The sequence below is a fragment of the Pantherophis guttatus genome, chromosome 6 (assembly GCF_059756535.1).
Source record: "Pantherophis guttatus breed Tessera chromosome 6, ASM5975653v1, whole genome shotgun sequence".
NCBI lineage: Eukaryota > Metazoa > Chordata > Lepidosauria > Squamata > Colubridae > Pantherophis > Pantherophis guttatus.
The window spans coordinates 98,563,378-98,589,475 of record NC_142068.1 but is presented as its reverse complement, the minus strand read 5'-3'; the positions used below and the strand labels follow the sequence as shown (position 1 = coordinate 98,589,475).

At 44.0% G+C, this 26,098-nt stretch overlaps 1 protein-coding gene across 9 annotated transcripts in view; it reads right to left on the bottom strand.

Moving 5' to 3' along the window:
- Positions 1-24,445, bottom strand: part of USP54 (ubiquitin specific peptidase 54) — a 167,257-nt gene extending 142,812 nt beyond the window's left edge. For 3 of the 9 annotated variants that reach the window (XM_060694163.2, XM_087872319.1, XM_087872316.1), the window contains exons 1-2: positions 24,189-24,299; positions 23,051-23,105 (exon numbers count right to left, since the gene is read on the bottom strand). The gene's annotated coding sequence lies outside the window, so the exon portion shown is untranslated. Of the gene's footprint in view, positions 1-23,050; positions 23,119-24,188 lie in introns of all 9 variants that reach the window. The other 6 variants (XM_060694168.2, XM_060694166.2, XM_060694164.2 and 3 more) reach the window with 4 other exon arrangements.
- Between the last annotated feature and the right edge of the window lie 1,653 nt (positions 24,446-26,098).

Genomic DNA, 26,098 nt, shown 5'->3' with positions numbered 1-26,098 from the left:
AGCCACACAACATGCATTTTTTTAAAAAAATAACGCATATGACAGTTCCTGTCACTAGGAAGGAAAATATGAATTGTTACCTCTAAGCACTGGTAGCAAGTATATATGTATCTATGTATCTGAATACCTCACTGTCCATATTTGCACATAAAGATTATTGTATCATTTTCACATGGCTATTCATTCCTGAAAACGGCAGTTAATTATTCATACTCACAAGCTGCCTGTATTCAATTACTCTGTATTCCTCTCAGTCAGGAATCTGCATTTAGGAAATAATTTCCTCCTATGAATTCCTCTCTCTCAAGCAGGTCTAGTATGAAAGATGACATCATTGCTATAGACATGCACCTGATTCTTAAGAAATTGCACCTCCTCCAATAAAGCAGGCTATTTTTTTAAAGTGACAAAGACTGCCTTTGCCAGTGTGCTATCGCACTCTGAAATATGATCTTATAATACACATTTTTTCTCTCTGCTTCACTGTCATAATGCAAGTTCTTTTTTAAAAATTATAAAGATGAAATATAGATTGCAATCCAAAGCTCTTCCACTGTAGGCAGAAATATTAAACTATTGTCTTGATTGTTATAATTCTGTTCTAAATACACAAAAAAGACTAACATCTCACGTATTTAAATGGACTTCAAAATATTTTAAACAAAATATTTCTTTTTATTATCTATAGATAAGTACACAAAGTTACAAAACTAGCAATAAATGGTGAAAATCAACAAGAGCATGGGAACAATCCACACTGAGTACCTCCTGGACCGAAGCTGTAAATTTTGGTACAATGAATTTCTGGCTTTCAGGAAACAATTTTTGGTTCCTAAGCAACTGATCTATTTGGGGATCTTTTGGATTTCAATTCACTGGTAGCGTGGCCAGTGGTAACATTTCATTCTTGATTCTCTGTAGTCCTTAAGTCATGATGACTTAATAATGATATTTATATTTATTTTTGCTTGTTTTATGGTTCAATCTACATTTTATACTACTCAGTGGGGTTGGTCATAGAAACATACATATGCATTTCTTGCCCATTCTGTATTACATTCACCAATTTAATAAAAGAGAATAGTATCACACTTTCCTCATCTGGCAATGCAAAAAACAAAAAATCCACAAAGATATAGAAGTTCAGAGAAGTGGGTTTACTGAGAAAAAGCAAAGGAGTCACTATTAGAGAATTGGAGAGAATTCCAATAACTGCTTTCAACTCAATGTGTAACAAGACCATAAAGGTAATCTAGTTTAAGATTTATAAAGGGCATGTATTTCAGATCATGCCCCTGCCCAAGATGCCCCATCCTGTGCTTGTAACACAGGAAATCCTCCAAATTTCATAGCATTTTCACATTATTACAGAAAATATGTCCAATTTTATGTTTTATTTTTATTAGTTTTATCAGTGAAAAAATAACACGTCTCAAGATATAATAAAGTACAAAGTTGCTTATATTGTTAAAATAAAGCTATTCAATTCTAGTGCAATACAGGTAGTCCTTGAATTATGACAATTGAACCCAAAATTTCTGTTGCTAAGTGAGACATTTGTTAAATGAATTTTGCCCCATTTTATGACTTTTCCTGCCCCCGTTGTTAAGTGAATCATTGCAATTGTTAAGTCAGTAACCCAGTTATTAAGTGAATCTGGCTTCACCATTGACTTTGCTTGTCTGCAGGTTGCAAAAGCTGATCATGTTACCCTGGGATACTGCAACCATCATAAGCACTAAGAGAGCTGCCAAGCATCTGAATTTTGATTATGTGATCACGTGGATGCAACAGTCATAAGTGTGAAAAACGGTCATAAGTTGGACGTTGGTCCTACTGTGATATGCCCTTTCTCTGCATCGTCCCAGGACTGGCCAAGAATGGGTTGAACCGTCTGTTTCCTGTTGAGACTGAGCTGTTTCTTTTAGCCATGCCTCCTTCCTCCACCTTCCTGCCCTAGTTTAGGCAAGGATGTAGCTGTAAAGACAACTCAAACCATGCAAGCATTAGTTCCCAGACCACAGGCCAAGCAAAAAAGCAGGGTGGAGCTTGGCCACTCCTGGGACGATGCAGAGAAAGGGCGTATCACAGTAGGATCAATGCCCATTCTCCTGCAAGCTCCCAGGAGTGGCCAAGAATGGGACTTACCAAAGCCTCCCCCAATCACGGGTGGGAAGCCGCTTGGCCAGAATCTGTAGTCTCCCCATGTACACGTTGTAACACCCTTCGCCCAAATGATGCCTCAGCCGGAGCATAGACGTCAACTTTGTAATGACAGATAAAGGGTGAGGGGGAAGCCCAGGTGGCGGCTCTGCAGATGTCCTCAATAGAGGCCTGCATTGCCCATGCTGCAGAGGTGGCAGCACTGCGAGTGGAATGGGCCATTACACCCCTAGGGGTTGGTAAGGCCTGAACATGATAGGCCAATGCAATGCAAGCCCACAGCCAAGGGCCTATGGTAGATGGGGTCACCTTGGCACCTGTAGAAGAGAGATGGAAAGACACAAAGAGTGCTTCTGTCTGATGAGAGTTGGATGTCCTCTTGATATAAATCTTGAGAGCCCTCCTAACATCCAAAGTGTGCCATGTGGGCATGGGAAAGTCCTGGGCAGAAATCAGGCAAGATAACCTCCTGGGCCCTATGGAACCTGGAGTTTACTTTAGGGATGAAGGAGGGATCCATCTGGAGGACTACCCTATTAGGATGAAAAATGCACAAATCCTGTCGGACTGAAAGAGCAGCCAGTTCGGAAATGTGTCTGGCGGAGGTGATAGCCACCAAAAACGCAACCTTGAATGTTAAGAATCGTAAACTCACTGTCTGTAAGGGTTCGAAAGGTGCTGATGTCAGGGCCTGGAGTACTTTAGATAAATCCCATGTGAGGTATTTATGGACAACCGGTGGTCTGAAGTTAACCACTCCCTTGATAAACCTCCGGAGAACCAGTTCATGAGCCAATGATAATCTCTTCCCACACCACAAGACCGTGGACAGTGCTGCAACCTGTCAACAAAGGGTGTTGTCCAGCCCGTCCTGCAAAAATCTAGAACATGTGGTACTGCAGTTGAGGTGGGGTTGAGGTTCCGAACCCCACACCATTTGTTAAATGATGACCATGTCGAACTGTAAATACAATTCGTAGATGACCTGCGGGAAGCCTGGATGGTTCTAATGACCCTGGAGGAAAACCCACGTTTCCTCAGGAGTCTCCAAGTGCAAGATGGTCAAGTTGAGCCACTGAGGCTCCGGATGTTGTAAGACCCCCTGTCTGAGGGAGATCCTCTCCTAAGGAATCCTCCAGGGCCGAGACACTGAGAGGCCCACTAGGTCCGCAAACCACGGGCGTTGGGCCAGTGGGGAGCAACTAAAAGGACTTCCGCCCACTCCTGTATTACCTTCTGTATGACTCCTTGAATGAGTGGAAGAGGTGGAAAAGCATAAAGTAGGCCTTTTGGCCAAGGGCTGCGTAAGGCATTGGTCCCCTCCGTCCCTTGTGACGGGAACCTGGTGAAATACTGAGGAAGCTGAGCATTTTGCTGGGAGGCAAACAGGTCCACTACTGGCTGACCGAATCTGACTGTCAGTTCCTGAAAAAGATTGGGATGTAACCTCCATTCTGCATTGTCTACTGTGGACCGGCTGAGGCAGTCCGCCTGTGTGTTCGCCGTCCCCACGATATGCTCCGCTTTGAGAAAAAGCAAATGCTTCTCCGCCCATTTCCCCCTGAGCCATGTGGCCCTCAAGATGGGCTCCCCAGCCAAAAAGGCTGGCATGTGATGTTATCGTGATGCAACTGGGCTCCTTGAAGAGTCAGCCCTTGTCCAGTGCTGGAGACATCCACCAGTGGAGGGAGTGTAACACATTCGGGGGAACACTCCACCTTCGCCCATGAGCTGCTGTTGCCTGACTGTTGGTACGGGAGCAGGAACCAGTGAAGGGTCCTGGCGTACAGCCTCACCCATGGCACTATTGAGATGCATGACATATACATCCCCAACAGCCTGACTAGTAGGGCAATGGGAACCCGACGTTCTGAGCTTACCTGTCGAAGCAGGGCAGTCAGATTCTCCTTACGGTCTTGGGAGAAGAAGACCTGTCCCAGCCTGGTGTGGATTTCCGTCCCCAAGTGTAAGAGTCTCGTGGCTGGAACCAGGTGACTCTTTGGGGAGTTCACGGAGAACCCTTGTTGTCACAAAACGGTGCTTGTTGTCTGCAATGCCTCCTTGGCCTTGTCAAAGGAGGACACTTGCACAAGAATGTCGTCTAAGTAGCATTGTAAATGAATAGGGATTGATCGAAGGTAAGCTGCCAGCGCCACCAGAACCTTGGTGAAGGCCTGGGGCACTGACACTAGTCCGAAGGGCAAGGCCCTGTATTGGTAGTGAGTCTGTTTGGAGCAGAAGCGAAGATACTGGAGATGTGCCAGGAGGATTGGCACACGGAGGTAAGCCTCCATAAGACCTATTGATGGCAGGAAGTCCCCTCCCGAACCCCCTCTAGGATGGTGGTGAGGGAGTTCATTTTGAACCTTTTGTAGACCAGATACAAATTTAATTTTTTTAGATTTAGAATTGCTCTCCACCCCCCGAAGACTCTGGAACCATGAAAAGGGTGGAATAAAATCCCCGACCCCTCTGGCACTCTGGGTCCATCTCGATTGCCTGAATCTCCAGCAGGTGCTGGATGACAGTTTCCAGGAGACCTTCCTGGTTCATGGAACAGGGCAGCTCACAAAGTGGTTCGGGGGAGTGGAGAGAAAGTCCAAGCTGAGGCCAAGCCTCACTGTATTGAGGACCCAGAGGTCGCTCATTATCATCTCCCATTGGGGCGCAAAAAGAGCCAATTGGCCGCCAATGGGGACTCTGGACATGGAGTCATCGTGGTCTACGAAAGGCGTGACCTCCTGCCCCTCGAAAGGGCCGTTTGCTCTGGAGGTTTTGCCTGGGATGGGCGCGGAACCCTGTCCTATCCTGTTGGCGTTCTGCTCGCTGAGGAAAAAAACATTGAGTTTGCTGAAACGAAGGACTGGAATCAGATCAATATGAGGACCTGTGATAATATGGAGTAGTGCGCCTCTCCCCCTTTTTAAAGGAGGATGGAAGGACCTTTCATTTGTCCTTATCTTCTATCAGGACCAGTTCCAGGGCCACCCCAAAGAGGGTGCCTACCTTATAAGGGGCTGAGGCCAGCTGCCATTTGGATTTGGCATCTGCTTGCCAATTGCAGAGTCAAAGCATCTTCCTCGATGTTATGGAGAAGCCCAGTGCTCTAGAAGCATACTTAGCTGCGGATAAGGTTGCATCCGCAGAAAATTGTGTGGCAGTAATCAGTTTATTTAGTTCCTGGTGGAGCCTGGTTTCACTGGGTGGAACCCTCTGTTGCATCTGTTGCAACCACAGTAACAAAGTGCAATTAAAAAATGAGGCTGCAGATACGGCCTTAATTGCCCAGGCTGAGGATTGCTGCGCCTTGCGCAATGTCAACTCCACCTTCTTATCCTCCAGCTTCAGTCCTTCCGCTATATCGCCTGATACTAATGAGGGAGAGAAAAGTGATGCCACTGGCAAATCAACTTTGGGCAATTGTAGATGGTCCTCCAATGCTGGAGCTAGATGGCAAAAATGGCAGTCAAGGCCACTTGGAGTAGAGAAGGACTCTGGCTGCGCCCATTGTTGTTGCTCCACATCAATGAACAATTGTGGAGCTGGAACATCCTCCTGCACAGTGGCTGGTTTAGAGAAAAGATGATCACTGGGGCTCGTAGGTCCCAGTGAGCTGAGTGAAGGGTCTAACCCCATCCCTGCAGTTACCCGTGCCTTGTGTAGAATTATTTAGGAGGAAAAAGGCTGGAAAAGGCCGGCACATTGGGCGTTAATCCTTCTCCTCTGACAAATCTACTTCTCCTTGACCCCCCTCTTGAATTAATGAATCCTCTCCATCAAAAGATTCATCCTGTGATTGGGACTCTTGCCTATAGGGCTGGTCCCTCATTAAATGCCCTCCCTGAGGGAGACTAGTGGAAGCCTCCACTGGAGGGGCTGCATGCCTCTCCATTTATCGTCAATTGCTTGAGAGACTGTTTGCGCAATGAGCAATTTAAGATCAGCAGATAAATCAGAAACACAGTTCTCACCTTGCCTCAAGCCAGCTGCTGTTGGTGTAAATGTCGCTGAAACCTCCTTTCCAGAGGTGGAGGGCTGTGATGCAGGAGCAGGAGCTGCTGGGCAGAAAATAGAATCTTGCACAAAGGCAGTATCAGTATTAAGAGACAAGTTAAAGGAATGCTCACTTGCCCTCTCTGGTGACAAAGGTTGGGCAATTGCAGGCTAATGAGTCAGCAACCTCTCAGCAGAACCATAGCTGAAATTTCCCCTTTCGGCCCTGTTAGGGGCTTGCTGGGACTGACCTTTTTCTGCTCTGTGAATCTGTTTTTCCAGAGCTTTATGTCTCCTGCTGGCATCTTTTTCAGAAGCTTTAGAATGCTTCTGCTTCCCTTGGGCCCCAGATTGAGGAGTGACCTCCTGAAGGGTTGCAATATTTGTACCCAGAGCTGAATTGCTGGAGCATTGCTTTTTGGATCTATGCCCAGCAGCTCTTCCCATTTTTGCAGTTTAAAAACTGCAATCGTTGCAGAAACTCCTTGCAAACTCCTGCAGCCCAACGGCCTCCTGCAATCAGTATGCCTAGCTGAGATTAGGCAGGAACTTAAAGCCTACCAGGCTAGCAGGGGCAAATCTGAGTATGCCTAGGCAGGGACTCCAATGGCCTCCACTGAGGCTGTGGCTCCTGGGTATGCTCAGCAGCTGCTGGGCAGGGACTCCAAACCTCTCCTGAGGTCTCAGCCACTGAGTATGCCTAGCCAAAACTAGGCAGGGACTCCTTCTCGCTCCAACGAGGAAAATAGGCCCACAACGACTCACCCAACTCCTCTGTTCGATCTGTGGGCCCCTCAAATTCAGGCACCTGGGGCCTTCAGTACAAGTGTCCCTAGCTAAAGCTAGGCAGGGACTCTTATCACACTGCTGTGATTAATTTTGGGGCCTCCAACGGCTCACGCAGCCCAGCTGATTAACAAAGGGAGCCAACGGTCCCGCAGGCTCCTTGGCCTCTCTTGCAGCGCCGCTTCAATCTAGGCTGTTAATGGCCTAAAAGGAGGAAATCCGACAATCCCGCTGGTTTCCTGCTGGAAGCGATCGGCCGCTGGCAACTGCGAGCCCACAGTTGCTCAGCCCTTGATTTAAAAGGCCGATTGCAAAACACACGGAATCAAGCTGCTGCTATAAAAGGCAGCCATCACCTTCAAAGGCAAAACATCTAAGAATAATAAAGAAATAGAATTCTCACGATCCTGCAGTTCAGAAGTGGCCAGGAATGCTTTGAAACATCTTGTTCCGGTTAAGACCAAGCTGAAACTGGGGCAGGAAAGTGGAGGAAGGAGGCGTGGCTAAAACAAACAGCAGCTCGGTCTCAACAGGAAACAGACGATTCAACCCATTCTTGGCCACTCCTGGGAGCTTGCAGGAGAACACTTTTTTCAGAGCCGTTGTAACTTTGAACAGTCACTAAACAAACTATTATAAGTCAAGGACTATCTAATGAAAAATATATTTATTAAGTTTTTTAATTTGACTGCTTTGTTTATTGTTAATCTCTTTTATTTCAATTGTTTCACCATTTTCTGATTTTAAGGAAAGAAAGTTTAATTTACATATAATGATGATTACATAATATATGGATAAAGAGAGCAAAAGAAAGAAAACAACATGTGGTTATACATGGATTAAATGGCTGTGGGAATAGTTTGAAGTAAGAGGCTGGGTTATTCCCTGTTTACAGTTCTTAAATTCATATTTCATTCTGGTAAATAATCTAATAGATTAGAACAGGGACCAGCCCTCAACCCCAGGTCACGGCCCACTACTGGGCCATGGGCTATTCAGAATTGGGCCGTGCAAGTGGCTGGCCACAGTATACACAGTTCAACTCGTGCACCAGCCCACCGCTCACATGGACAGTTCCCCTCCCCCCCAAGCCACAAAGATTGGGGTCCGCTGGATTAAGTAGTTTGGTAGATTATGTATGCAAATGCTACGTTTTAAAGTTAAATTAAACAATTGTTTGTTACTACTGGATAGTGGTATTCAATCTTTAGCAAGAGAGCTAGTTAGATCTAGTGGTTAAGGAACCAGGCTAGAAACCTGTGAGTTCTAGTACCACCTTAGGCATGAAAGCCAAGCTGTGTGGCTTTGGGTCAGTCATTCTCTCAGCCCACAACATCAGTTGGTTAGTCAATTCCTGTTTGCAACTAATGGACCAACATCCAATTGGAAAACTAAAGCTGATCTTGCACTTGCAGGAAAAACACCAGGAAGAAGAATCTTCAGTATGCGTCTTCCAAATAGCTTTGGCGGATTACAACAGTATCAGTTTATCTCCACACAAAGCTTTGAGGCAAGCTTTCATAGAACTCGTTATCAATCTATGCCATTAAAATGTTTGAATGTGAGATAAGTGGAAGTATCAAATGTAACAGTATTTGTGATGGGTGAAATATCTTGTCCACCTGTATGCAAAAACTGTACATAGCCAATAAAGCTCATTTTATCTATCAATCATTAATCAACGCAGTTAATTTAACCTTAAACTCCAGCAACTTTTGCAGTCATCGTCCATTGTGGGAATCAAAATATCATTCCATTTTTGTACATAAAGTATTCTTGCTGCTGTCAGGATATATAATATCAAAGTTCTGTTTTTTCTGTTAGTTCTTTAGCCATTAAGCCCAAAAGAAAAGTCTTTGGTTTTATCTTTATATTCCCTTTATGAATGTATTAAGATGTGAATCCTACTCCCAATATTTCTTTGTTTATCACATATCCGTTATAAATAGTAAAAAGTTACATTTCCAACATTCATTTGAAGTATCTTTATACATTCTTGACAATTTGTCCAATGTTAAATATCAATGGTACATCATCTTATAAAAAAAAGATTTTAAATTTTAATTTAATGTAAAATTTAAATCTTTCATCGATGTCCAAGTATTATATTATATACTAAATTCTTTGTCCAATGAATCATACAATGCTTTCCATACTCATTCTCCAAGTTCAATTTCAATAGCAACTTTAGCAATATGTTCATCGTTATCACACAACAGAATTTCAAATTCTTTTTTTACAAAATCAAATCCCTAGTTTTCTTTAATCTAATTTAAAATCTTTCTTTCAATTGTAAATATGTAAACCAATGGCAAACATGTCCTTCTAATTCCAACTGCTCTTTAGATTTGAGGATAGAGTCACCATAATTGAAAAATATTATTTGACGGTAAATCCACCAGTCTGGCCTCCATTTCTTCTCTAAAAATAGCTTCTTGGGATGACACCCAAAGAGGCATGTTCACAGAAAACATGTGATTTATATTTATTCCAAACTCTTAGGATGGCATGTCTAACGAAGCGGCTGTTGAAACCAACATTTACTTAACCTTATCATGCTATAAATAGGTATGCCATCCAAATCTTAATTCAATTCAAGTAACCTCTTCGTTTGGAGAGTCAGACCAAACAATAGGCATCAAAGTACTATTTCAAATCTGGTAAACCCAAGCCTCCTCTTTCCTTAGCATCTTACAGTAATTTACATCTAATTCTTGGTTTTTTTGCCTTGCCATATAAAAGCTCTTAATCTGCCATAGTTAAATGGAATAGCAGTTATAAATATTGGTAGACTGAAACAGAAAAAGCAGCTTTATTAATTTTAATTAATTTTGTTTCTGCTCGTAACCACTTTTGGATTTTGTCCTTAGGGTGGAAAAAATTTTGATTTTGGGTATTGCTGATTAGATAGATTTGTTACAGAAATGACTAGTATATATTATTATGTAAAAATAAAAAAATGAAGTATGTTATTACCTTATTCTATTGTGCTAAAAGGAGTTGGAAATGCTTTTCCCTTTCTTCTTTCTTTTACCCTACACTTTTTCCTCTTCCCCTTTTCCTCTCCTATTTTCCCATTATTTCCATTTTTCTTTGCATTTCTGTATTTTATATTTTGATAACTAATAAAAATATTGAAAATGTCATCTATTGACATCTATGCAGCAAAGCTGGAGTTCCTGTACAGCAAGGGTGTCAAACTCAATTTCGTTGAGGGTTGTGGTTGACCTGGCCGGGGGGGGGGGGGCATAGCCAGCTCCCACTGTTGCTGTGCTTGCTCTCCTTGGCCAGGTTATGTGTGCAGGAGGGCAAAGTGTGTGGGTCAGAGGGAGGCTCACTCCCTTTCCTAGAAAGGAGACCCGGCTTTGTAACCAAAGCATCCTCAGTGGTAGGATGGGAGACCACCAGGAGAGGTCAGGACGATGGGACAAGGAGATGACAAAAGGCAGCATGGCTGCTGGTGGCCAAGTGCTAAGGCAGGATTTCCCTCAGACCCTCACTCTCTCTCATTATAATCTATCTCCTTCCTTCCCTCCTTCTTTTCCCTTCCCTTCTTTTCCCTTCCCTCTCCTTTCTTTCTTCTTCCTTCTCCTCTATCCTTCTTTTTCCTTCCTTGCTCTCTTCCCCTCTTCCCTTCTTTTTCTTTGCCTTTCCTCTTTCCCATTCTCCTTTCCTGTCTCTGTTGTGGCCTGTCGGCTGCTGGCCCCTCCAGCAGCCAAATCAGAGGAGGCGGCGGCGTGGGAGTCAAGGTCACCATCAAGGCAACCTGGGGAAGACGGAATGGAAGAGACTTGAAGAGCAACAAATGATTAAGGGACTGAGGCTAAAACATATGAGGAACGGTTGCAGGAATTGGGTATGTTTAGTCTAGTGAAAAGAAGGACTAGGAGTGACATGATAGCAGTGTTCCAATATTTGAACGGCTGCAACAAAGAAAATGGATGGAAACTAATTAAGGAGAGAAGCAAGCTAGAATTAAGGATAAATTTCCGAACACTGAGAACAATTAACCAGTGGAAGTTGTGACTGCTCCATCACTGGAAGCTTTTAAGAAGAAACTGGACAGCCACTTGTCTGGAATAATATAGGACAGTGATGGCTAACCTTTTCCGGACCAAGTGCCCAAAGCATGTGTGTGTGCGAATGTGCGAGTGCGCACGAACCCCTGAAATGCAATGTGTGCAGACCGTGTGTGCACCCCACCCCCGCGCATGCACACACGGCCCCCCACACGTGCCCTGCTCCCACGTATGCACACATGGCCCCCCGCACGTGCCCAGCCTCCATGCACATGCATGTGTGGCTCCCCCACATGCGCCCCGCCCCCCATATATGTGCGGCAGAGTCCTGAAAACCAGCTGGCCAGCGGGAGGCGCATGCGCATGCATGGTGAAGCTGCCCTGGGGTAACAGCTCACGTGCCATCAGAGACAGCATTGAGTGCCACCTGTGGCATGCGTGCCATAGGTTCGCCATCTATACGCCATCATATAGGATCTCCTGCTAGAGCAGGGGGTTGAACTAGAAGACCTCCAAGGTCCCTTCCATTCTATTGTGTTCTGTTGCTCCAATAGGCATTGTAGCTTGTTGAATGGACCTTTTTCAGTGTGGATTCAGGCTGAGGCAGAGCACTGAAATGGCATCTGTTATGCTTGTTGGTGATCTTTGGAGGATTTGGGATGACGGTGGTGTGACCATATTGGCTGTCCTGAACTCCTCAGCAGTATCCTTTAACCACAGTATCCTTCTGGACCAGTTTCAGGGAGTAGGAGTGGTTACAGTGGTTCTCATCCTTCTCCGATGGCTGCTTCCAGTCAGTGTTGGTAGGGGAGGAAAGGTTGAGCCCTAAGCCCCTGCAATGTGGGGTTCCCTGGGGTTCAATAGCAATAGCCCTTAGACTTATATACTACTTCACAGTGTTTTACAGCCCTCTCTAAATGGTTTACAGAGTCAGCATATTTTTCCGAACAATCTGGGTCCTCATTTTACCGATCCCGGAAGGATGGAAGGCTGAGTTCAACCTTGAGCTGGTGAGAATTGAACTCTGGCAGTTAGCAGAATTAGCCTGCAATATTGCATTTTAACCACTGCCCACCACGGCTCTTCAAGTCTTCCTCTGCTCTTTTTTAACATTTACATGAAACCACTAGAAGTCATCTGACAGTACGGGGTTTGGTGTTGGTATGCTGATGATACTCAATTATATACCTCCACCTCTAGCCAGACAAGTGATGCTGTGCCAGTGCTGATCAAGTGCTTGGAAACTATAAGGGTCTGGCAGGAGAGGAACGAGCTTCGACTCAACCCTTACAAGACAAAGCACTTATTGCCTTTTGCCTGTCACCCAGACCCAAATGATACTCATCTTTTGACTCTGGACAGAATGGCACTTCCTCAAACTGAGCTGGTGCACAATTTCAGAGTCAAGGAGCAAGTGGTAACTATGGCTAGGATGGCCTTTGCACAGATTCATCTAATGTGACAATTGCACCTTATTCTAGACTGGGAGGCCTTGCTCATGATCACTCATGTTGTTTCCTGTTTGGATTAGTGAAATGGGCTGTATAGAGTTGCAGACCACCCAGAAACTTCAACAGGTTCAGAATTAAGCAGAATGCACCATAATGAGGGCCCCCACATTTGCCCATGTAACACCTTTATTGCATGAGCTGCACCTTCTCTAAGAGCACTGTGTCAACCCTGAAACTGATCTGACTGAAATCAGCTCGAAGCTTCAGTGCTGCCACTGAATGGTAAAATGTTATGATTTGAAAAATTCTATTCTCATTTTCAGGAGATTTTGTAAATATCTTGCTGGTTCCAAATGCCCTTATTTATCCAATTTCTGCCACATCCCTTATTATTTCAGTGAGCAGTTGTTTGGCTTGGTCATATTCTAAAGAAATCAGGAATGTTACAGAACACCCAGTCATAATGCCAACCTTCTATACAACCTGTTTCCAGTGAGGGGACAAAAAATGTCCATTAAGTCAAGGAGTCATTGCAACTGGGAAGAATTTGATTTTCAGTCAAATGTTTATCATCATCCTCCTGCCCTGGACTTCAACCATTCCTGTTCCAAATCTTAACAGAGCATTTGCTGTTCCATTGGGTGCAGCAAAGATTCATCTCAAAATTTTGTTTGCGCTATTGCAAATAAGAGATGGAGGGAGAGGTGTTGGACTGAGGATGAGGAGGGTGAGTGGAGCTACTCCATGGGCCCTGGGGCTAACACGATGGACATCCTAAGGGAGCGCTTTAGGGAGGCCAGCTTCCGCAATGCACCGTCCTGGCAGCCCTGGGCAACGGGGGTAGAACCTCCAGCAACATGGCAAGGAGGGGGCTCAGGCCGCGGCTCCAGTACTCGCTTCCATCTCGGCAGTCTGAAGTTCCGCTTGGACCAGGCGCCCAGTCGAGGTAAAGAACACCCAGGGTCTTGGGACCAAGGTTGTTCTCTGGTGGAGGCACTGAACAAGCACCACACAAGAAACTTGTGGAGCAGGAGACCGATCAGCCGACCCAGGGTGGCCACCCGAGTTTTCCACAGGTTGATAGGTGGGCAGCTGGTGTGGCTAGAACACCTGACCAGGCTCCATTGTGGGGCCCAGGAATGTGCCCTCAAAAGGCACTCTGGGGTCCACCTGCGATACAGACTATCTTTGATGGCAGTCCTGACCGGCTGGCCCTCTTCCTCAGTCAAATAATCAGCCATATGGACCTTTATGGATGCTTTTACCCATCCCAGTGGGCGATGGTGATGGCTGTTACACCAGTACTGACGGGGAAGGCCACGGATTTGGTAGCTGACCTCCATAGCGACCATGCCAGAGAACTGGCGGACATGGGACATTTCCTGGAGGCTATGCGCTTCAGGTTCGAAGACGAGTCCTATGCACAGGTGGCGGGGGGGAAGCTTGTGGCGCTTAAGCAGAAGGGCCGGTCAGCAAAGGAGTATGTATGTGAATTCCATAAGATCGCTGGGAGATTGCAGGCATGGCCAGAACGCCTCCTGGTTCATCAATTCCACACGGGGTTGGACTGGGACCTTTGGCAAGCCTGTGTATATTGGGGTTTACCCCCTCGTCTGACCGACTAGTTCCGGGCAACAATAGACATGGAGGTTGAGCTGAGGGAGTTTCGGGCATGGGGGGGACGGAGGCATGGGACAGCAAAAAAGGGCGATGGACCAGCCACTGCCCTCAAGGGAGACAAGGCCCGCTGTAGCTATCCAAAACCCTACTGACAAGGCCAGGAGGCCGTTGTTCCAATGTTTCAGGTGCAACCAGGTGGGCCATCAGGTGGCGGAGTGCCCAATGCCAGTCCCACAAACACCGGCTCCAAAAACACCTTCAACTGGCCAGAGGACGACCCCGAACGACACCTGAGCAGTCACAGGTGACACAGACGCTGCCGGCAGATGTAGTTACACCCACTAGGGAGGTCTGGGTTTCACTAGGAACAGGGTGGTTCCCCGTGGTGTCCGGGGATAGCGATGATGAGGACCCAGAAGACAAATGGGATTACTCAAATGGTGAGTGACCCCATTTGTCCCTTCGTGACCCTGTAGACGTCCAGAACCCTCACCCCTCTGAATGGGTCGAATATGGTGCCCTAGGTGATTCAGGATGCACGCGTTGCTTAATACGCTGTGCTGTGGTAGCGGAATTGGGGGCCTGCACGGTGCAGATGAGGGGGCCCATTAAGTTCAAACAGATGGATGGGTCCATGCTGGGGGGGGGGCCCTCCGGCTACCCATCTCATGGAACCAGTTAGATTAGAGATAGGGGACCATTGGGAGAGTATCCAGTTCATTGTAGTTGAAAAAATGATTGAGCCTATCATATTGGGCTTGGCATGGTTAGATAAATGGGAGCCCACATGATGGGAAGGGGATTTCCGGAAGCTGCGATTGGCGCTCAGTCCTGAGTTGCCTGCAGTAGGACAGGGGGGACTTTGACGGAGGGGCCTGTACCAGCTGACAAAGACCAGGGGTTCCCGAGTATCTACGGGGATTTGGCAGCTGTTTTTAGTAAGGAAAAGTGTGGAGTATTGCCCCTGCATCGCTTGACCAATTGTGCCATCGAGTTAATTCCAGGAGCTAAACTGCCAAAACCCCGTATGTACTCAATGACACCAAAGGAGCTTGAAAAATTGAGAAGTTATATAGACAAGAATCTAGGTAGAGGTTTCATCCGACCCAGCAGGTCCCAAATGGCAGCACCTGTCCTCTTTCGGGAGAAAAAGGATGGAGGTTTACATCTGTGCGTTGACTTCCGTGACCTTAATGGGGTGTGCGTGGAGCATCTCTACCCATTGTCGCTAATGAAGGACCTGGTAGCAAGCAGCGACGGGTCGCATCTTTACAAAACTTAATGTGCGAAGCCTATTACCGGGTGTGTATCCGACCAGGGGACGAATGGAAGACTATGTTCAACTGTCTCCTGGGGAGTTACCAATTCCAGGTCATGCCGTTTGGGTTGCAAGGGCCCCTCGCTGTGTTTATGCAGTTGATCAATGAAGTCCTGCATGAACACCTCTACCGGGGGGGTCCTTGTGTACCTGGAAGACATTTTGATCTATACTCAAACACTGGAGGAACACTCTCGGTTGGTACGCAAGGTCTTGGAGAAATTGTTAGCAGCCAAATTGTTTGTGAAACTCTCAAAATGCGAGAAGGGGGATAGGACAGGGGAGGCTTCTGTGGGGCAAGGCTGAGGGAGAGAAGGGGATAGGATGGGGAGGCTTCTGTGGGGCACAGCTGAAGGAGAGAAGAGGATAGGATAGGAGACGTTTCTGTGGAGCAAGGCTGAGGGAAGGGGGATAGGATAGGCTTCTGTGGGGCAAGGCTGAGGGAGACAAGAGGAGAGGAGAGGCCGATCGTAACTACTCATTAATTTTCAAGCTGAAAGTGTTGATTTATCAAGCCCGATCACATAGTTTTGTAAAGGAGCTAGTTAACTTATATTTGGTAAAAGACACTGGCAAGAAACTTTCTCACCAGTCTTTTACCAAATATGTTAATTCCCTAATTCCCAAAACTTGTTTGGTTCTATCTTATCTCACTGCACCACCATCAGTGAGATAATAGGCTGATTAAAAGACAACACAATCGCTTTACATTTGGAGCACTTGGAAGTAGCACACAAATCTCTCTGCGCTAACTCTGAGGAAGTCCTAAGAAAATTAAAATTACTGTCCTAGAATCATAGCAACCAATACTGAGGCTGTTCAGGAGAATGCGGAGAGTAACCTGTTGTGTCTGAATTAAAAAAATTAACTTGCAGGGAATTGCTTTTTAGTCTCCTAAAAGTCTTTCATACATATGAAGCCTCCACCTTTTGCCTTGTTTTCTTCTTCATTGACCAAGTGTGACTAGACACATAAGAATTTTGTCTCTGGTGCATAAGCTCTCATTGTACAAACAAACAGCAAAGTGATCGATCGTAAATCATAGCTACAATCATTGATTATAAGTTACAAACAAGTGATAAATCATAAGATACCAATAGGAGAAGGTAGCAGGAAAGATGAGACGATGAGAAAAGATGAGAAATGAGAAGTTGAGAAGGATAATTCCAATACCGTCTACTACATGGGTAAATATTTTTAGGCCTCAAATAGCGCTGTGGGAATTAGGTGTTCAGCAGAACGATGGCATGGGGGGAAAACTATCTTTGTGTCAAGTTGTTTTGGTATGCAATGCCCTATAGCAGCGTCCTGAGGGGAGAAGTTGAAACAATTTATGTTCAGGATGAGAGAGGTCTGTAAATATTTTCTCAGTCCTCTTTCTAGTTCATGCAGCATACAGATTCTCAATGGAAGACAGGCTGGTTGCAACTATTTTTTTCTGCAATCCTAACTATCCATTGAAGTCTGTACCTGCCCTGTTTGGTTGCTGTGCCAAACCAGGCAGTTATTGAGGTACAAATGACAGACTCAATAATTCCTCTGTAGAATTGTAGATCTTGGGCAATATGAGCTTTCTGAGTTGATGCAGGAAGAACATTCTTTGTGGTGCTTTTCTAATGATGGTTCTAATGTTAGGTGTCCATTTCAAGTCCTTGGAGATAATAGAACCTAGAAACATGAAAGTCTCTACTGTTGAAACTGTGTTGTCTAATATTCTAAGACGTGGTGGAATAGTAGAGCTTCTTCTAAACTCTACTATTATTTCTACAGTTTTAAGAGTATTCAGCTTGATTCTTCTAGCTGCACCACAGTGCCAGTTGATCTACCTTTCGTCCATATGCAGACTCATTGTCTCAAATGAGACCAATGACTATTGTATCATCTCCAAATGCCAGGACTTTTAACAGAGGGATCCTTTGAGATGCAGTCATTGGTATATATGGTATATTGGTATATATTTTATCAGGTCCGCCTGATTCGCCAGTTGCGTCCCTTTCTGGGTCGGGACTCCTTATGCACGGTCACTCATGCCCTCATCACTTCTCGCCTGGACTACTGTAATGCTCTCTACATGGGTCTCCCCTTGAAGGGCATTCGGAGGCTTCAACTGGTCCAGAATGCAGCCGCGCAGGTGGTTATGGGAGCGTCATGGCGCTCCCATGTAACACCTCTCCTGCACGAGCTGCACTGGCTTCCGGTGGTCTTCCAGGTGCGCTTCAAGGTATTGGTTACCACCTTTAGAACACTCCATGGCTTAGGACCTGGGTATTTACGAGACTGCCTTCTGCCACCGATAGCCTCCCACCGGCCAGTACGCTCCCACAGAGAGGGGCTCCTCAGGGTGCCGTCGGTCAAGCAGTGTTGGCTGGCGGCCCCCAGGGGGAGAGCCTTCTCTGTGGGGGCACCTGCCCTTTGGAACGAACTCCCCCCGGAGATACGGAGGATTCCAGATGTACGCACTTTCCGCCACGCCAGACTTTTTTATTTCAACAAGCTGGGCTGGCCTAACTCTTTTAATTGCTAATTTTAATTCATTTTTTAAAAAGGGGGTGTTTTAATGCATAAGGGCCAAATTCATTTAATATGTTTTAAATTGTTTTTTAAATTTTATATATTGTTATGTGTTTTATCTGGCTGTTCACTGCCCTGAGTCCTTCGGGAGAAGGGCGGTATATAAATCTAATAAATACAAATACAAATATATAAAGTAATGGAGAACGTACTGGGGGCTCCTGTGCTAATTGAATGGGTATTCACTATGATTTTTCCTAGCTTCACCTGCAGCTTCCTATATGTTAGAAAGTTTATAATCTATCTACAAGTGTGGTCAGGCACAGCTAGCTGAGTCAGTTTAGACAGGGATTTCTGAAATGTTGGTGTTGAATGCCAAGCTGATGTAGATGACCAGGCTGAGCCCGAGGGAGGAGTCAAACGCAGCATATGTCATGAGTTCCTGTGTGTCCACAAGAGATCCAGCCCATCTTGAATACAATTTTTAATTCCCGCAGATTCCCTTAATGGTCATTTGGCCAAATTTTTGTAGCAACCTAAGCTTGCAATTATACTCATTTGAACTGCCTGAATCTCCGGATTTCCCCAGCCCTTGACAGCTGCAGTCTAAAAAAAGGACCATTACTTAGGTCTTTGGGGATTCAAGATGTTGTAAGATGAGCGCAGTGCCATACTGACAGAACCATCTGCTGATCTATTTGCAGGGTAGGCAAATTGCAAGGGGTCTAACCTTTTGAATGTTTTCATAACTATAGATGTCTGTAGTTCAGTCTGTAGTCATTCAGCCTCCTTGATGGAGGCTTAAGTTTAGTTTATTTTATTGTCATTGCACATGATACAACGAAATTAAATGCCTTCTTCAGTGTACATTTATAACTATAAAAATAAAAACACAACATACATCCTTTACATTCTATATAATTGAAATTGAAAACCTGATATTGCACTATACCGTAGAATTCAATATGCCCTGGGATATGCCCTGGGATGAATTCTAGCCCTGGGATAGAGGCTGTTTTTCAGCCTATTTGTCCTTGTTTTTATTATCTTGTACCGTCTGCCAGATGGTAATAGTTCAAAAAAAGGGCGCCCAGGATGAGATGGATCTTTAAGAATATTTTGAACTTTCTCAAGGCAGCGGGAGCTATAAAGCTTTTCCAAAGAGGGGAGAGAGCAACCAATGATCCTCTGGGCAATGACATTGGGTACCTGGATGATAACAGAGTGTTTGAAGCAAGAAGGAACATAACATATATCCAGATATTTATTAAAAATGAGGGTGAAGATGGGGACCAGTTGATCAGCACAAACTTTCAAGCAAGAAAAAGTTACCCTGTCTGGGCCTGGTGCTTTTCCAGCCTTTTGCCTGAGAAATAGACCTTGTACATCTTTTTCTGCGATCACCAGAGGTGGGGGCCCCAGAGGGATGAAGTTGGGTGTAGACTTGGCTGTTGGTGTATCTGAGATGGAGGGGGAGTGATATTTAACAGTATTCTCCTATCAAACCTACAGTAGAACACATTCAGGTTATCTGCCCGGTGCCAATTCAGCAAAGGAGGTAGGTCTGCGACATTTTCAGACTTTTCTACACATTTGCTGGTTCATATGTAGAGAGCCGAGTCCTCAGCTTTTTCTTTGGTGCCCTGATCTCGTTAATACATTCCTGGCTTGATTGTACAGCATACTATCTCCTTTCCTGTAGCTTCCCCTTTGGCATGGCATGGATGTTTGAGCTTCACTGGTTTATTATTAATGTAGATGCGTAAGGTTTTGGTCGGCACACATTAAGTCCTCACAAAAGCTAACATATAATGTCACAGTGTCAGTGAGTTCATCCAAGTTCCCTGAGGCAGTTTCAAAAAAGTTCCAGTATGTGTAGTCGAGGCAAGCTGTAGCTTTAACTTTGCCTCTTCAAAGATTTCACTTTTTAACTACTGGTTTTATGATTTTAAGTCTTTGTCTATAAACAGGTACAAGGTGAATAAAATAGTGATCAGAGTGTCCCACAGCTGCTCTTGGTAAAGAATGACAGGAATCTTTTATTGTAGGGTAACAGTGGTCTAAAATATTCTTACCTGTCTCAACTTGAGACAATTGACATGCTGAATATATCTTGGCAGTTCTTGGCTTAGGTTAGCATTGTTAAAATCTCCTAATACAATGATAGGGAGTCTGGAATATCTCTGTTCAGCCCACAGGATTTGGTCAGTTAAAGTTTGCAATGCCTTGCTTATGCAAGCTTGGAGTGGTGTGTAGACCTCAACTAGGATGAAGAAAACTCTTGGGGGATGTAATAGGGTGTGCAAATAATGAATAGTGTCTCCAAATCCACATCACAAAATTTATTTAGTGTAATGACATTTTTACATCACCGGTTGTTAATATAAAAGCAGATACTTCCTCCCTTTTTTTTTACCGGATATTTCTGCAATTTTATCTGCTCTTTGAATCTGAAATCCTGGGATCTGCAAGCAACTATCATTAATCGAATTATCCAGCCATGTTTCAATGAAGCAGAGGGCTGCTGAGTTGGAAAAGTCTGAGATGTTTCTATTTAAAAGGAGCGGTTCATCTATCTTATTTAAGAGTAAGCAAAGATTAGTTAAATACAGCTGATCTTGCCTTTTCTTTGCCCTATGTGTTCTCAGATCAAGTGCAGAAGGCAGTTCCTCCTCCTCACTAACCAGCTGCATACTTTCCCCATCTGAAGCCTCAGCCTGTCCTGCAGCAGCTGTGCTTCAGCAAAATCACTCTCAGAGGGCAGATCAACCAACTCCCATCCTGAATGCCTGGAACTGGTTCATCTTCTTCCAAACTGACATCTGGAGAGGTATCTGGGGGAGTCATCACATACAGTTTTGTTGTACTTTAAAACAACTTGCCTTTTATCAGAGTGCATGTCCAGGATGTGTGGCTTAGTCAAAGCTTCTGCATAAGTCTTTAGTGGAAGTCTTAGGTCCAGCTTGGTACTTTGCTGAAAAAATTTTTTGAGGCTATCATTCAGTTTCAGATCATATTTTACAGATGACAGCCACTTAAATAACAGTTTGCACTGTATGAAAGCATTGCTTTGCCATTAATCTTGTAGTGAAAAATCTAACTGCTGTCATTTTTCCAGTTTTGTTTGAAGGTCCATTCAAGTGATCCAGGGACTGAAATTTGTTACAGGTGAGAGGGAAATTTGTTTAACTAACAGATTTCTTTCATATAAAATTTTCTATTTTTGCTTATTTAGCAGACTCTGAAGAAGAGAGGGAACTTGGACCAATGCCATGACATTTCTTTCTTTTCCCCATGTTGTTCAAACCCATTCAAAATCATTTATCTATGTCTTTTGCCTCGATATTTGCCTCATCTGAAGAATTTACCAGATCTTTTTAAATTTAATCATAAGTCTACCTAAAATCATATCTCTACTGTAATCTACTACAGGCGTCCCCAACTCCCAGGACAGGGACTTGTACCAGTTTGTGGCCTGTTAATAACCAGGCCTCACATCTGGAGGTGAGCAATGGGAAAACAAGCAATAACCCTCTCCAACCCCAGTCCATGGGAAAATTATCTTTCATGAAACCAGTCCCTGATGCCAAAGGTTGGGGGGAAATGATCCAGCACACTTATTTTAATTAAAAATTAGCTAAGAAACAAAAGTAACTAAAATATACTATTATAAAGGAATATGAAACTGAAAGGGTAGAATCTCAGAAAAACATTGGGTGGGTTGGCTCTTCTGCTAGGAAAGATTAACAGAATGTCAAATATCCACTAAACTAAATTCAAACATATAACCTTGAAAAATGTTAGGAACCAAAAATATAATTAGGGTGAAGAGGTGCTCCATTCTAAAACAAGAGTCCAACATATTCCAAACACCCCAATCATGAGCCAAACCATCCTCTTATTTGCCTTGTTGCTTAAACAACTTTTTAAAGGCACTTTGCTCCAGAAGAAACTAGTGAATTATTTGGGACATTTAACAATATCCCTGTTTAGACAACTTTTCACTCTGCCTTACTAAGATGCTCTGCTTGCTACTGTCTTTGAAGGGCTTCCTTGTAGCAATTGGGAAGGAATTCAAAGGGCTTCCCTGTAGCAATTGGGCCTCTGAAAATCTAATGCCATGGAATCCTTAAGTCATGTTTTACGCTGCCATCTCTATTAGAGGTATTAGAAACATGTACATTGCACCTCCTTCAGTGGACTTTTCAGGACATAAGAGTAACAATTACAATTACCTAGTAAACTCATTTGAAAGACTCGTTTAGATTAGCTCTATATACAGATGGGCTGATATGTAAATGATTATTTAGATGTACAACAGGGGTCCTCAACCTCTGGGCTGCAACCTATTTAAAACTGGGTCATGTGAGCAGCTCAACTTGCACAAGTTGCACTGCATGCACATGCACGCCAGCCTGCCACTCGTATAGGTTGAGCTGTGTGCGCCACTGGCCCAACAGTCACGCAGCCTGGTTCTCCTCCTCCTGCCCCGGCCAGGCCATCAAGCCACAAAGGTTGGGGACCACTGATGTACAGTATAGATGAAAGTCACAAAGGACTTTAATTCTATATATTGAATTGTTTCCTAGGTCTTTTGACTAAGAACAAGTATACTGTTCTAGAACAATGGGAGGTGCTATCACTCTTAAATACTGCAGCTTGTTGTGGTCTCATACCACCGGATAAGCAATATAGAGGTTTTCTTTTGAATGAACTGTAAAATTTAACTTCCCATGAAATGAACATGAGTTAACAAAGCATAGATAACTGTAGCAAGATTATTTCTCAGCATCCGAAAGAACATAAAGAATTCTCTCATTGTTAGTATCTGATGTTTCCAGCCGTGCCCAACTCTGCACTCTTTATTCCATCTATAAGTGTTGATATTTTTAATTGTCTAAAAGCTGAAAGAAGTTATGTGAAATGGTGGTGCTTTAGAAGGATAGATCAGAAAGCACAGCTAGAGGCTTCCTTCTTTGCTATAATCTGCAGCAACCCTAATTGCTCCTAGGTTTAATTCAGATACTCTACTGAAAAATGGGAGATAAAAAGTTTCATATCTTCTTTATATGGATCTGGGCAACAACGTCAGTTTCAATGCCAAAATCATACCTAATGATAATTAAGGATCTAAGATTTCTTCAAACTTCAGAAAAAAGGATAGGATGTGTATTCTAGAATGTACTCACTAGATTCTATCTTGGCTGTTTGGAGTTCATCTCTTGCAAAGGAGTCATGCTGGATCTATAAGGAATAACTTCAAAAGATATATATTTTGTAATTTAACAACTCTATCCACTACTTCAATCTACATATTAAATTAATTCATCTATAATATGAATCAAATGCATAATGCAATTTGGCTTATCTCAGCATATTGAAAAAATTCTCTCTCTTGGAATGGCCTTATGATTTCTTCCACAAACAATGCTTGAAACAAATTACAACTAATATAATGTGTGAAGCCAAACAATGATAGCATTCTGTCCAACATATTGATATGATTTTTTCATAAGTCTCTAGCCTTGCATATCTGCTCTGAAAACTGACTAAAAGTTCAGAAATATACTACAGTGCATTGAACTAGAATGAGCATTTATAATAGCTAAAAAAAAGTTTATAATTTCAACATATATTAACAGCCTTACAAAATCCCGCCATCGGAACACCGAGGGAGAAGTAATTATAGCAGAAATCAATGAAACCCGAATAAATGTGAATAGGTTGGCCCCTTTATAAAGGATTTAGAAGGTAAATGTTTCTCTAAATATTACAGCACATCTCCGGTTAAAAAAAAAAAGTGGGAACAACAAGCACAAAACGTCATAACGGTGGAGATGTGGGACATTTAAAAGTCACAGTTTTATTGTGTACTGACAGAAGAGCTCACGCAAATTTAGGGCGGGGAAAACGTAATAACCGGCTCCAGGATTAAAAAAATGCAAGAGGCAACAGTGAATCTTCAAGCCCAAGGTGACCCCGCTCCGCGCGGGAGTGGGGAGCTTTCGCCGGTGGTGCCGAGCTGAAAGGGCAGCGTCGCCCCGCGGACCAAAGTGAGCGCGGGGAACCAAGGAGACCGAGGCTGCGCATGGCCCTCAGTTCAGCCGCGGCGGCAAGGAGGAATACCTGCCAAGCGAGCAGCAGGCCTACAGCACGAAGGCCCAAGACTAAGACCCTCCAGCTTGAGGGGATTGCCGCCCGCGTCTTCCCAAAGCCCTTCACGAGCCACCCCGAGGAGGAGGAGGAGGAGGCGAATCAAGCTCCCTTTTGGCGATGCCCTCGCGCTTAACCCCACCCCGGAGTCGCCGGCCGCAGCCACTGACTCACCGCCGGAGCCCACGGAACAGCTCAGGAGGACGGCGCCGTACGGAGGGACTCCCCTCTCCTCAAGTCGCTGCTATGACTACGGAGAGGCCGTCAGCGACATCTCGCGAGAGCACGAGAAAGCCACGCCCAACTAGCTTTACCTCGCTGTGCAGCGGGCTGCTGCTGTGCGGGAGTCCGCGTCACCCATCGCCGATCCTCGCTTAGGTGACCTCGGTAAGCGGTCGCTCCTGTGCTCCGCCGCCGCCCCCCCCCCTTTCTTCTGGAGGCGGAGAGCTGGGCTCAGGCGGGCTGCTTCTCTTAGGGCGGGGGTCTCCAACTATGGCAACTTTAAGACTTAAAGTTGAAGTCCACAAGTCTTAAAGCTGCCAAGTTTGAAGACCTCTGCTCTATATACTGGATTCCAAATGGCTTTGGAGCTTACTTGAGAATACTGTACTATGAATCTTGATCTTGAAATATATATTTGACATGGACTTCATCCATCGTATCTTAAACCAGAGTGGATAAAAAAAAATCTATGATTTTTTTAAAATAAAAAAAAATCGGATTGTTTTTATTTTTATCAAATTTATTTTAATAAAATGCTTTTGGAGTAAAAAGCATGTATCTAAAGATAGTTTTCTATTTAAGATTCATTAATAATTTAGTTTATTGTGCATGAAATGGAGCTTAGTTATGTAACATGAGGCTATATATTCTGCAATATTTACATTTTTGGTAAACTCATTCAATGAATCCAAGCTCTGCAAGCTGAGATAACATGCACTGCATTGATGCATTCACACAATTTCACAGTAACCAAGAGATAAATCATAAAACAAAGTTCAGGAATATTCCTTTATCCCATTGTTTTGCAAATCTATGTACACTACAAACTGTATGGTTGTTTGAAGAGAAATGCATCTGTACCACCTGGCTCTAAGTGTGAGGAGGAAGGGCAAGCAGTAAAAATGAAAGTGAAACCACCTAAGCAGCTTATAAATATAATATTAAAGAGCACCTGTTATTTCAGATCCATCATGGCAGTGTCTGTTAGCGGGCATCCACTCACCTGCTTGCCATGTCCCTCAACTTGTGTCACTGCTGCATCACCAGCCATCCCATTAAAGTGAATGGGACTGTCGGTGAGTCATAGCTGGCTGGAGAATTCTAGGAGTTGAAGTCCACAAGTCTTAAAGCTGCCAAGTTTGAAGACCTCTGATATAGAGTAAGCAAGATATTTGAAGATGCTTTTGTCTGCCAAGAGAGCTACCCATCTTGTTCAAACTGGGCTCAAGGGTCTATGCAGTCAGTTAACAAACTTTTATTATTTATTTTAAAAGCCAGCAATGTTTCCAGGATAAAAATAAAGCAATATACAAAATGGACAACAACTAGATCCATCCATATTCTTTGGTTCAATATCATAAAAGTTGAAGAAAAAGATGTTATATAATATGAACTCTATATAAACTTAATCTAATGTCAGCATTGATGTTTTTAATCTACCGTACTTCTCCAGCGCTCTGCTTTACCTTATAATGCTGCTTAAAATATATTAGAATAACAGAAGTCAAAAAAATGGGGGCAGATGGTAAATGAAGATACCGAACATACTGTTGGAATTAGGATGTGATGTTACCCTAACATGGGTGATGGAGTTAACAATCCAGCTGAAAGACATTACAGAAGATATCATATAGATTACAAGCTTAAAGGTTTTTTAAGAGGATTTTATTTACATAAGGGAATATTTTTTAGTGGTGTGGGCAGAAGAATAAAGATATTAAGAATTATTAAGTATGGTAGTCTTGTAGGAAAGTGGGTGGAGACAGGTTAGCTTATTGATTGTTTAGTTTAAGAAAAGGGATATTATGTTTAGATATGAATATATGTAAAAGATTTGAGTTAAGAGATATATCGATGGGGGT